Below are 12052 nucleotides of genomic sequence, written 5' to 3'. Positions count from 1 at the left end.
GAACAAAATGCCTTTGTATTTGTCAATAATCTCAAATAATTCTGAGTTAGAGGCATCTTGAAAATATTGAGAAAAAAATTTCCCCCTAATGTCTTTCTCTTTTTCAATGGCAATGCACCATTTGTTGTCCAAACAATCATACAAAGATTTAGAAATAATTGATTTAATTTCAAAAGCTGACCGGTCATTAATACATAAATATTTAATAAGTTCTTGTTCAACATCCTCCTTTTCACTATCATTGAAATTATCAAAATGTTCTTTTAAATCATCAAGAACTTTTCTTCTAATATTCTTTATGGTCCTTTGACAATGTGCCATAGGTTTTTAAGAAGAAATATCTATATTTACCGGTGCAAAGGTGGTTGGTACATTACCGGTTGACTTCGTCTTCTTGCTTGATTGCCTTGTCTTCTTCATTTCTACTTCAGTACCTTCTGAATCCGGTGATTTACTCCTAGTTTTCCTCTTTCTTTTGAATACCTTTTCCAGAATAGCCTCTGGTTTCTTTTTGGCTGGTGACCTCTTGGTCACTTTAGGACTGGTAGCAGATATAATTGGTGTCGATGCCGATGACACTGCTTTACTCTTTTCCTTCTTCGGTACCTCAATAGATTTGATCCTTTCTAAGTAAGTATCAGTCCTCTTCTTCTTGGGATCTAGTGGTGAAGCAAGTAGGGTAGAGGCATACCTTGTCAATATATCATTTACCACTTCAAAGCCCATAGGCCCAACTACATATTTTCTAGGTTCGACCACTTCCATTATGCAATGATCTGTTTTGATTGTAAAATAGATATCATCTTCATATTTCTTAACTAGATCACCAGATATTCTTATTCGTTGGTTCATTTTTAGTTTGAATTCATCAAAATATCTGTTCAGAGTCTCTGGATATGCAGTTCCTACTACTTGCAGACTCTCCTTTATTTATCTAGAAACTGGTAGGTCAGTTGACCATTGAATATCACCAACTCCAGGAAAATATCCTTGAAAGTAGAAAAATAAACCGACAAGTAGTTGACCGAATTTAAACCTCTGGGTTTATTTCGATTTGATCGATTTCGGGTTATCTATGAGTTTTTTCCGCATACAAGTACATAAGTCACATTTTGTATTTTCTTTTATCATCCTATAGGTGACATGCACCGCAGCTGAAGGAACAAAATTCATTATGCTAGCATAGAATATTCTATACCCAATTACCATACATGCATACTTCACCAAATCCTCTTTAATGGTGTTGATTGTCATTGCCCGTTGGTCACTCACAGAACCAGTGAGCTCTATCGCTTTGGTTTTGGGGATCTTTCAAAGAATGGGGACTTCCCCAATATTGCAGAATCTGATCATGGCATGAATTGCCTCTCGTGTTATATCATGGGTTCTCTCAAGGTACATCTTCTCACCATGAACCCTACTAAGGATAATCCTGATGTGTTCTTCTGTAAATTCTTCAAGAAAGTATACTGCATTATGCAATTTCTTTTTCTCTATTATGCTATATTCAGGTTTAATCTTCTTATCATCTCTACATAACAGACTCATCTGGGGGTGAATTACTAGGGACCCTAGGTCTTCTAGTTTGCAATCAATATATCTGGAAACATCGCCTTCGATAATGACTCTGGCGGGAATTTGAGATAGGGAATTATATTTCATCTTAAGAAACTCAGGTGCATCTTCAAGTTCAGTAGAACTAGAAGGGATTGCAAAAGCCATATCTAGAATATTCCAAATAATAAGAATATTTCAATGAAAAATACCTTCACACTCCGAACTAGGGTTTGCCATTGGTGAGCACAACACACCTCTTCAGAAGCTTGTTTACCAATTTGACTTTCACACTGATAGCTTGAAGTGGCTGCAAAATCTTGTATAAGATTCCTTTCTGAATTCTTTCAAATGCAAGATGAATCACTCTGGTTGTGCAGCTCAGACTAGAAAGAATATTCTTTGAAAATAGGTAAGTAAAAATAACGACAAAAGTCACTTTTAAACATGCTCTCACCTACCATAATAAATGCATCACCATTAGGGCTCAAACCCTAATTTTATCTTTTACCGCTTCATTTCTTCTATCAGTTGATAGGTAACAAATACCAATAAAGGTGTTTTATCGATATACTCTGGGGGTTCAAAACATTTTACCGATATGTTCCCCTTTAAGCTTTTCGAAGCTTGGTTTGCCAGTTTAGGGATTTCCACACTAGGTGCAAAAATTGGTACATCTTGTGTCTTTTCTTCAGATTTCTTTTTCCAAGTTTAATCCATATCTGCTTGAATGGTTTCAACATCAATCTTCCCTTCTGGGTTGATCGGTATGTCTCCTGATGGATTCTTTCTCAGTCTGCATGCACTAGTAGTGTGTCCCAGTTTGTTGCAATGATAGCATACCATTCCAGGTGTTCTCCATGGTTCGGTGTTCACATTTTCATTCTTCCTTCTGCATGTTGCAACTGTGTGACCTCTACCACAATAGATCAAATAGGTTTCTCTCTAACTTGTTGTTGCTTCATAACCATTTGACTGGTGGTCATAGGTTCTATATCGGTAAGGGTTCTGGTTCATAGGAGGTCATGGGACAACTCCTTTAGCTCTTGGTGTATAACTTCTAGAGTTTTTCATAACCAACCTGCACTCAAAATCTCTATGCCCAAACTTGTTGCATGCATAATAGTGACCATTAAATCTACCAGTTCTAGCCACATTGTTTTGAAAGTAAGGAAAGTTATTGTAAGCCTTGCTTCTACATATATTGGCAGTATGTCCTTCCTTAAGATAGTTAAAACAAATAGGTTTAAAATTTTGCTTACCTTTACTCTTGTTGTTATTCTTAGGTGCCAATTTCTCCTTTGGTGCATCACTCTTGGTTCTAGAGGTCTCACATTCCTCATACCTAGAGAAACCAATTCCAGTGGTATCCTTTGATGGCTTTACCGATTCCAGCTTTTGTTCTAACTTAGCAGCACTCTGGTTGAACTTAACAAGTATCTCCTTTGTCTTAGTATGTTCCTTGGAAAGAGCATCATTGTTCTTCATCGAGGTTTCATTCTAAGAAATTGTTGCATTCATTTCAGCTTATATTTCTTCTTTCTCTTCTTTATCTTCCCACAGATAGGCGGTAATGGTACCGACTTCTTGTTTCAATTTAAAGATCTCGTACTCCTTGCCCTTTACCAAATCTTCATCTTTTCTTCTATTTTCTAGCTCCTGACTCATCCTGATAGTCAGTCCTTCCAACTCCCTCCTTAGGATAGTTTTGGATTCATTTAGTTTCTCCACTTCTCCAACTAGGGCATCCATATATGCTTCATCAGAAGAGTTGTTTTCAGTAAATTCCATCAACTGCTCAGCAAGTTCTCTTCTCTTGGCCAAAGAGGCTTTATATTTGACTTTGAGTTCATCATAGGCTCTCTTAGAATCAGTAAGACAATGAGTGAGTTCCCTCATGTTGTATTCCCCCATATCTCTTTCCAAGTGGTTAGACTTATAAAAAGGTTGGCTCTGATACCAATTGAAGAATACTAAGAGGAGGGGGGTGAATTAGTATACCCAAAAACTTAAACAAACTTTTAAGCAGTTTAACAGTTGATCGGTGTAGCAGTTTAAACAATAAACCAATTAAAACACAAACAAGCCAAATAGAAAATAAAGCATTCACCCACAGAAGCACAATCACCATAACACAAGATGTTTTGGCGTGGAAACCCAAATGGGAAAAAAACCACAGTGAGTAAAACTCACAAGTCAACTATCTACAGAATAGTAACCAGACCTGTTAAGGTCAGACTGGTTAAGGCCTTACAATGTTCTTCACTAAAACAGATCCTATTAGGAATCTAGATATCTGCTAGGAGATAAGTCTTGTTAAAGACTACCCTATTAGTGGATTTTATATCCACAACCGTGAACCACCTTGTTAGAGGATTTACAATAGGCTTGGCTAGGCCTACCCAGTTAAGGGTTTCAGACTTGTCGAAGATATTAGTAATCAACAAGTGAATGATCTAGATAGTAGCACAGAATGCTTGATTAGATCCTTGGTAGCTCCTTGTTAATGCATTATAGCATTACTTCAGTCTTCTATATTTTCACACTCTCTATCTCTGTTATGTGAGACCTTTTCTCGCACAAATGTTATCTTCCTTCGCACACCACACCACACTAACACCCTAGATGTGATGTCCTCATATAGGAACCTGATTTCATGTGGGTCCAATAAGATTAGACTACAATTTCCTAGGTAGAATGCATCTAGACATATTTGGTAACATGGCACAAAAACACCACCAAAGTATCGATGGATGATAACTCATCACACATTATATCAGTTAACAAAGTGTATCGATTACCGGTTGACAAGTGAAGACTGAAAAACTTGGAACATAGTGTTGTAATCAAAAGATTAATTATTGCTCAGGGTCTTCATTCCTCTTTGAGATCTTCATAATAAAATGCAATACCGGTTGGAATAGCTACCGATTGAGAATAACACATACATTAATAAGTGTGTGTCCATCAATGATAGTCACAACTAATTATCACCAAAATACCAACAGGATTCTTAGTTTCTATGAGACTTTCATCAATTGTTTAGGGGTCATTTTCTTAATATCAATGACCAATTCACCTTCTTCTTCCTCCTCTATTCCTTCTTCCATTTCTAAAGTCTTAAATTCTGAGCTAGTTTCTATGATGATTCTTACCTTTTTCTTTTCACTTTCATTGTCTAAGTCTAACTTCCTTTTTGTCGGAAGGGTATCCATCACTACTGTGTTATCCTTTATTTTCTTCTCTTCCTCTTTTCCTTCCTCTTCTTTCTTCTCTTCCTTATTTCCTTCCTCTATTCTCTTCTCTTCCTCTGTCTTCTTTTCTTCTTCTTTTCCTTCTTCTAATTTATTTTCTTCCTCTTTTCCTTCCTCCGTTTTCTTCTCTTCCTCATTTCCTTCCTTTGTTCTCTTCTCTTCCTCTATCTTCTATTCTTCCTCTTTTCCTTCTTGAGAGAGATTAGGATTTGGTGATAATAAGGTTCTGTGAGGTGTATCCTCATAAGGAATGTCTTCAACTAACACTTCATCTTGACTAAAAAGTTTAGTTTTATTAGCTTCCTCCATCGGTGAAGTATGAACCTATTGTTCAATACCCTTTGTCAGATTAGGGATGTCTGACACAACATTTCCTATGGCATCATCAATGGTGAATGTATCAAATCCTTACCTGGAGTCTTTTTCCTTAGCTTTTCCTTTATCAAGGACATTTGCACCTTTGTCCTACTTAGTTTCCTATTCAATTTCTTCTTCAACCTTCTTTTGCTCGTCCATAATTTTCTTCCACAAGGCAACACCTTCAACGTGCACTTCTTGAACTTCCCCTCTACCACTCTTCTAGTTCTATTCCTTATTTTGAAATTTTGGATGCATGCTTCAACCACTAGTGAAGCTTGATCATGATCTAATTCATGTTGCACTTCCATGAGTTCTTTTATTCTGAGTTCCTTTTCAATATCTAGAGAAGTCTTCCATCTTCCTTCAATTTGATCTAACAAATCTGATGGGATTATTCCATACAATTCACAGGGAGTTCTACAAAATTTGTGCAAGTTCCATATCAAAGCTTGCTCAATTTTCCTCTTGTCTTCTTTGTTACTGATGTAATATCTCCTTCCAACACCACTCATACCTCCAAATTCTTTGATGCCATGCACCATCTCATCAATTGTTGGAGCTTTGTTCCTTTCACTTCTTCTAACCTCCTTTATTTACACATCTGATATAGTGTCACCTTCTTTCTTATCCTCTTTAAGCATTGGATCACTCTTCCTCTTTCTAGCGTAAGTGGCTCCTACTGGTTTTTCTTTGCTTGGTCAAGATACCGGAGTACCTAGATTATTTTCCTTTGTGTATGTTGTCGGTTTAGTTGCTGCAGTCCCCTTTGGTTTTTTTTCATCACTTTATACTTTCCACCAGTCAGGTCTTCATCTTTGGTAGGTGTGACCCTTGTTTTATCACTCTCATTGGTGGAGGTAGTGGCACCAGATGCTTCAACTCCATATTTATTGTCAAGGGTATCAATCATTTTCTTTACTTTTCTTTTAATGATAGGCACCTGAAGTTCTTGTTTTATTTTAGAGCTTGCCTCCTCATATGTTCCAAACCTCTTTGCCTTCAAGTCTACCAGTTTAGATAGAAGCATATTGATATGAATTTTAACCAGATCCATTGCAACCTCATACCCCATAGGTGGAACCCAAAAAGTTATGGGTTCAACTGCTTGGATAATACAACAATTTGTATCTACACCAAAACAAATGTTCTTGTATTTATGCACTATTCCGGTTGGAATTCTTTCCCTCTTGTGCATTCTAGTTTGGAATTCCTTGAAATATCCCCACTTTGCTTCCCCAAATTTATTTCCTAGATCCCTAATCATTTCACCTATTTGAACCATGATAGGTTCTCTTGTGACCATACTAAATTACCCTTACCAGGAAAATATTTTATCACATAGAAAAATATACATACCAATAGAGAGCCATATTTGAAGGTTTGCTTCTTATCCTTCATTATTCTTTCCATGTTCACCATGAACTGACTTTGAATCATCTCGCATATATCATATGCTGCATATTCTTTGATAATCTGATATCTAGCATGGATGGCACCGCTCGACACACTGTTCATCTGACTTGATTGATATACCCTATGACCCAACACTACAAAGGCAAATATTACTTCAGTATCCTCAATATGAGCAATAGTTATTTCTCTACTATCACACCAGGATTTGGTTAACTGGGTGACTTCAGTTGATGAAATCATTCTTAGGGTTAATGCTTCACTGGTTGCACTGAACCCAGTCACTCTTTGAATCATCTCCTTTGTGATCTTGATCGGTACATGATCTTCCAGCCACAAAAATTGATCATGAACCCTGCTCAATACATATCTAACCTAGTCACCATGAAATTGATCAAGAAATTCTATAGCATATGCCAAACCCTTGGTCTTAAGATGTAGGAACCCTAATTTCAATTGATCATTTTCACCGAACCCTTTAAACTCACTTCGAATGAACTTATCTCCAAGTTCTTCGATCTTGCAATGAATATAGGAGTGAATATCTTCTACCAACAATACACCAAAGGGCATAGACAATAAATCACCGATCTTGTTGATTTCACCGGCTTTTATTGGGTGCAGTTTGAAGTTGGGTTGGGGTTCCTTGATAGCTTCAACCAACACAGGAGTCAAGACTCGATATCTGCATTGCCATAATGACCTTCAATCAATATTTTCTCAGATGCAGTTGAAAAACTCTTTCCTAGGGAATTACCAAACACCACTATCTCTCTGCTTGAATTTCGTTTTCGCACAAATAAAGCTTGGCAATTTTTAAATTGTCTTTGAACACATAGGAGCTCAATAAAATTCACAAGTAGTTAGGTAAATGAAAATGCGCTACCATTTCCTTATTTATCCATTGAGAGTTATCAATGCTAGGATCCAACAGTTAGATTTGAAGCTCGCAACTTAAAATACATTGATTTGACTTCACCGATTATTTGTTGCTGATACCGATACTCAAATAAATGACTCAAAGGACAAACTACAATTAATAACTTTTAGACCAAATTTTACGCATCACAACTATGTTGATAAACACATCCTTACACTTGTTGAGGGGTTTCAAGAGTAATCTTACCATATGTGCTCCCCCTAGGCATCAATATGCCTAGTTACAAGTGGAACTGTCATCACCGATGAATGATGACTTGGTTTCAAAATGTCCTTGTCCTTCTTTTCCTTCATCCTTCTTGATCCATGTATTTTTCATTTCATCTCTTATTTCTTCAGTTGTCTTCTTTCCTTTCAAGTCATTTTTCTCTTTCTTCTTGCTAAACTGGTTCTTGTCTATAGACCGGTTGTAGGATCGGCTCTTGCATTCTCTAGCTAAGTGGCTGATCTTATGGTAGTTAAAGCATACCATACGAGTTGTCCTCCATGGCCCTAAATTGTTTCTCTAACCCATTCTCATTTTGTAGTTTTATGCAACATGACCAAGACTACCACACGTGAAACACATGGCATTCAATTGATTACTCCTTTTGATAGGACTAACCAATTTAAACAATGGTCTTGATACATTTGTCTTGATCCTACATTCTTCAGATCTATGTCCAAACTTATTGCATGTGAAGCAATGTCCAATAAATCTTCTTTCATTTGGCATACTGCTCGATTGAGATCTGCACTCATAAGCATTGTGGCCATACTTATGACAATTATGGAAATAACCATCAAAGGTGAAAGTCTTCTTTTGACTAAATAGTTTGTTTCTATAGGCATTGGTCTTATGACTTGACTTACCATAATGATTACAAGAGAATTTGGAAGACTTCATACCTTTCACTTCTCGATGGTTTCTTTTATCATCCTTCATCGTTTTGGATTTAGTTTATTCTCCAATTTCCATAGGACCTGGAGCGGGGTAACCAAGGCCAGTTGTATCCTTTGTTCTTCTCTGATATTTCAACTGTTTATCTACCTTCTCAGAGATTTCAATGAACTTTCTTAGCTTCTCATTTCTCTCATTCTCAGTTTTCAACTCACTCTTAAGTTGTTCAATCTCTTTCATCAAGTTCTCCTTTTCTTCTGCATTGTCATTTAGATGTTTGTGTATATATTCATTCTCCTGAGTTAGAATTTGGATTTCTTCATCTTTCTCAATCATGATTGCATCATTTTCTCTCAAAGCATCTTCGACAACCCTCCTGGCTCTTTCAGCTTTTGACAATTCTTCTTCTACCTCCCTTTTTCTTTCATCAACAGTTCTACTCGCTTCCAATATCTCAGTCAGTCTCAAGGCCTGACCTTCTTGTTCTCTTTTGAGATGATTAATTTCTTCGGTCAGCTTCTTCTTCTTTTCCATGAGTTCTGAGACTATTTTTTCAGCTTCTTCAAATCCACTCTATTCAAAGAGTTGATCTATGATATCCTGACTCTCATTTAGCTGTTGAGCTAATTCCTTCCTTTTGCAAGAGATTTTCTCAGTCTCTCTTTTAGCTAAGCAATGATTTCATTGGCTTCATAAAACTACTTCTGATACCAGTACTCTTCCATGATCTTTATCCTCAAGATGTCAAGCTTCACTTCAAAGGAACTGAGCTTTGATACCAATTGTTAGTCCCAACCGGTACTAAGAGGGGAGGGGTGAATTAGTACATTACCGGTTTTTACTAAATGATACTTTTACTTTAAGCATGAACTAATTAACCATTCACTAATGTAAATATTTAGTGCAGAAGATTAAACATACATGAAAAGATACACAAAGACACAAAAAATTGATCTCATGGAAACCCAATAGGGAGAAAACCATGGTGTGAGTAGGAACTCTCAAAATTTGTACTCTTCTGGAATACGCCTAGTGAAGAGCCATCACTGTTAGCAGATTACAAAGTGCCTATCGGTTAAGGGATTTTGATCAATGCCAGTTAGTTCCTTTACCCTATTAAAGGTATCCTCGTTAAAGGTCTTAGAACATCAATAAAGATGTTACCCGGTTAAGGGATTTATACAATGGGCCCTGTTAAAGTCCACCCAGTTAAGGGATTTAAGTTGCAGTTATTAGAAAACAACAAATGGATGATCAGATACAGAAAGCTACACATTAGCCTGATCAGATCACAATTAAGTATCACTCTAGGTCTGAATCGATTGTGCTTGTTCTCCACAACTCTTTCTTCTGTTGGTTTGCTGGTACTTGAATTCTACATTGTTGGTCCTTTGTCACCTAAGTCACTACTCGATGAAACCCCCTCTCTACTGGTCCTCTATCACTTGGCTCTGCAAACTCTAAAACTCCCCCTGTGTCCACTTTCACATTGACTTCATTCACTTTTACAACAACCATCTCAAGAATAAGATATGTGTATTTATAGACCTTTTAGTCTATCGCCAACTTTTCCCTTCAAAACATACCTTTCAAAATTCCATTGTCAGGCCTTAAATTGTGCTTCTAAAATCATGCAAGAATCTCTATCAATATAGTCGAACATGTCAATAAGTCCACCGGTTGATTGAGAGAAGACTCTTGATTTAGCTGGTTGTAACTGAACGTTACCAATCTGTCAGTTATCGACTCTTCTAGTGTACCGATCAAAACTTGTCTAGTCAATTTCTTCCTATACACTGGTTTGCTCTTTGGTTATTCAGTGGACATCTTCATTGCTTATTTACTAACCACTACTTGATCTCCTTACTGCTTGTCGGTGTTCTCATTGCTTGTCAGTATATTGCTTTCTGGTTTACTTACTATCTACCAGCTTACTTACTACCCAATTTACTCACTACCTATGGACTATGAAGACTAAGGAGATGATGTTTCCAACAATGACAACCATATCATTTATTGATCAAACAAAATTGCATCAGAATGCCAATAGTGTATGTTGTGATGTGTATTTTATGGAGTCACTTGATACTTGTGATGTGTATGAGATGGAAAATGACACGTCCTTAGGAGCGAAAGTGTGTAACCCAATGCATTTTCAAATATCTTGTTGTGGTCCTATAAGATAACTTGGTTAGAGAGCCATGAGTTTGGTCAAATCAAGTTTGACCCGTAGACAAACTTTAGGTGGCTTTTTGGGAGGTCAAACTAACTCCTAGGGTTGAGTTTAGGTCACTTTTGAAGGCCCATATGATATACCTATGGGTAAGGGTCATTTTTAGCCATATGAACACTCACATGTGATTGTGGAGTCATTTCAAAAGTGGATTTTTTAAGATGGACGAAAATCAACTTTTGGAAGATTCACTCTTGGGTAGACAACCTTGCTTTTGGTGTTTAGGTGCACTTCCCCATCTTGCAACCACCTTTTCTAGTTTCAATTTCTAGAAACTATGTAAGAGGTTTGGAAGACCAACCTATGGGAACTCATATTCTTTCCAAAGAAGTTGGAAGGTGTGAGGAGAGCTAGGGGAGATTTTCAAACTTGGGACTTTGATCACCCACTCTCCAATCTTGGAGACAAGTTTTTTGTACTGAATTAGGAATTTTTAAAAGTAGAATTTTGGCTAAGTAAGAAGATTGTAAGGGAATTGGGCAACTCTTCTACAACATACATTTCATAGGAGGAGTAAAGGTTGGTGTTAATCCTTCCCAAGTAGATTAGTTACATTCAAGTTATGTGATGGTAAAATCTGAATTTATTGTGAAATGAATATGTTTCTATGTTTCTTGAAACTATGTTTTTGGAATTGTTTTTAGTTTTTTTTTGTTGGATTTTATTTCTTGTTGTTTGTACATGGGAGTCAAGACTAAACTCACCCCTGGGAGGAAAGAGTAGTCTTGGGGTGGAGGATTCTTAGGGCAATCTAAGGGTGTAGAACCACTCTTCTAAGAAGAGAGGGATAAACAAGGATTATGGGATCCTTGCTGTTATTTTTTTTGTATAAAATTGGGTGTCATAAGGGGAGTGTTGGCTTAAAGCCTTTGGGGGTCATAAGGATTGTTTTGGGTCATGTGAGAGACCAAGTGAATGGGTTGATTTTTTAGCCTTGTGAACGCATTTAGTTATCAATGGTTATTATAGTTCACATCCAAAGGTTATTTGCAGGTTGGTTTTTGATTACGGGAAAAACAGGTTTTGAAGGGACCCCAAAACCCTTTACAAAAGAACCTTAAAAGATAAGAGCATTAAGAAACAAGACGGGGCAGATTGAAAAAAAACCAACAAAGTATTGGGTAAAAGCCAGCACAAAAGCCCAACACAACCAACAACAACCAACAAAAATAGAAAATAGACAAATTACTTAATGTTTTTAATGGTATTAGCCAATTTCTCGCTAATCCCTTACATTTCTTTGATATTATCCCTGAGAATTGGGATTTCCTTGGAGGAGGCCAAGGCAGCTATTTTCATACTTGCCCTGGTCCTTTTGGCTACACCTCTAGGAGCACTATTCACATTCCCAACCTCAGTAGCATCATCATCAACATCTAGGTCCACAACAGGTTTGGAAGGGCTGGAGCCATCAAGGTATTT

The sequence above is a fragment of the Cryptomeria japonica genome, chromosome 3 (assembly GCF_030272615.1).
Source record: "Cryptomeria japonica chromosome 3, Sugi_1.0, whole genome shotgun sequence".
Lineage (NCBI taxonomy): Eukaryota > Viridiplantae > Streptophyta > Pinopsida > Cupressales > Cupressaceae > Cryptomeria > Cryptomeria japonica.
The sequence above is the reverse complement of the archived record's forward strand: the minus strand, read 5'-3'. Positions refer to the sequence as shown.